This window comes from Arachis hypogaea, chromosome 4 (genome assembly GCF_003086295.3).
Source record: "Arachis hypogaea cultivar Tifrunner chromosome 4, arahy.Tifrunner.gnm2.J5K5, whole genome shotgun sequence".
Taxonomy (NCBI): Eukaryota; Viridiplantae; Streptophyta; class Magnoliopsida; order Fabales; family Fabaceae; genus Arachis; species Arachis hypogaea.
This window is the reverse complement of record NC_092039.1, coordinates 24,252,437-24,254,315: the sequence shown is the minus strand read 5'-3', so window position 1 is coordinate 24,254,315 and position 1,879 is coordinate 24,252,437. Positions and strand designations below refer to the sequence as shown.

The following is a 1,879-nucleotide window of genomic DNA, read 5'->3' as shown; positions in this document are numbered from 1 at the left end:
GAACATCCTCTACAAGTCCATGGGCTTGTTTTCTTGAGTTGTCTGCCATCTCTAGTGAGATTTTTGCAGCTTGTACCTCAGAGATCCCTAACTTCTCCATTACAGAGAGAGGCATGAGGTTTACACTTGACCCTAAGTCACACAAGGCCTTCTTGAAGGTCATGGTGCCTATGGTGCAAGGTATTGAAAACTTCCCAGGATCCTGTCTCTTTTGAGGCAGTTTCTGCCTAGACAAGTCATCCAGTTGTTTGGTGAGCAAAGGGGGTTCATCCTCCCAAGTCTCATTTCCAAATAACTTGTCATTTAGCTTCATGATTGCTCCAAGGTATTTAGCAACTTGCTCTTCAGTGACATACTCATCCTCTTTAGAGGAAGAATACTCATCAGAGCTCATGAAGGGCAGAAGTAAGTCCAATGGAATCTCTATGGTCTCAGTTTGAGCCTCAGATTCCCATGGTTCCTCATTGGGGAACTCATTGGAGGCCAGTGGACGCCCAGTGAGGCCTTCCTCAGTGGCGTTCACTGCCTCTTCTTCCTCCCAAAATTTGGCCATGTTAATGGCCTTGCACTCTCCTTTTGGATTTTCTTCTGTATTGCTTGGAAGAGTACTAGGAGGGAGTTCAGTAATTTTCTTGCTCAGCTGACCCACTTGTGCCTCCAAATTTCTAATGGAGGACCTTATTTCAGTCATGAAACTTTGAGTGGTGTTGATCAAATCAGAGACCATGGTTGCTAAGTCAGAGTTATTCTGCTTAGAACTCTCTGTCTGTTGCTGAGAAGATGATGGAAAAGGCTTGCTATTGCTAAACCTGTTTCTTCCACAATTATTATTGTTGAAACCTTGTTGAGGTCTCTGTTGATCCTTCCATGAGAAATTTGGATGATTTCTCCATGAAGGATTATAGGTGTTTCCATAGGTTCTCCCATGTAACTCACCTCTTCCATTGAAGGGTTCTCAGGATCATAGGCTTCTTCCTCAGATGAAGTCTCCTTAGTACTGCTTGGTGCATTTTGCATCCCAGACAGACTTTGAGAAATCATATTGACTTGTTGGGTCAATATTTTGTTCTGAGCCAATATGGCATTCAGAGTGTCAATCTCAAGAACTCCTTTCTTCTGACTAGTCCCATTGTTCACAGGATTCCTTTCAGAAGTGTACATGAATTGGTTATTTGCAACCATTTCAATCAGCTCTTGAGCTTCAGTAGGCGTCTTCTTCAGATGAAGAGATCCTCCTGTAGAGCTATCCAAAGACATCTTGGACAGTTCAGAGAGACCATCATAGAAAATACCTATGATGCTCCATTCAGAAAGCATATCAGAAGGACACTTTCTGATTAATTGTTTGTATCTTTCCCAAGCTTCATAGAGGGATTCTCCTTCCTTCTGTCTGAAGGTTTGGACTTCCACTCTAAGCTTACTCAATTTTTGAGGTGGAAAGAACTTTGCCAAGAAGGCATTGACTAGCTTTTCCCAAGAGTCCAGGCTTTCTTTAGGTTGTGAGTCCAACCATGTCCTAGCTCTGTCTCTTGCAGCAAAAGGGAATAGCATAAGTCTGTAGACCTCAGGGTCAACCCCATTAGTCTTGACAGTGTCACAGATTTGCAAGAATTCAGCCAAAAACTGATGAGGATCTTCCAGTGGAAGTCCATGGAACTTGCAATTCTATTGCATTAGAGAAACTAATTGAGGCTTAAGCTCAAAGTTGTTTGCTCCAATGGCAGGGATAGAGATGCTTCTCCCATAGAAATCGGGAGTAGGTGCAGTGAAGTCACCCAGCACCTTCCTTACATTGTTGGCATTGTTGTTTTCGGCTGCCATGTGTTCTTCTTCTTTGAAGAATTCGGTCAGGTCCTTTAAAGAGAGTTGTGCTTTGGCT

General features: G+C 43.1%; 1 non-coding gene across 1 annotated transcript; it reads left to right on the top strand.

Annotated features, from left to right (window-relative positions):
• The first annotated feature begins 1,311 nt into the window (after nucleotides 1–1,311).
• LOC112799295 (small nucleolar RNA R71) lies at nucleotides 1,312–1,419 on the top strand. Its single transcript, XR_003200870.1, has one exon. It is a non-coding gene; the product is annotated as a small nucleolar RNA R71 (small nucleolar RNA).
• The last annotated feature ends 460 nt before the right edge of the window (nucleotides 1,420–1,879 follow it).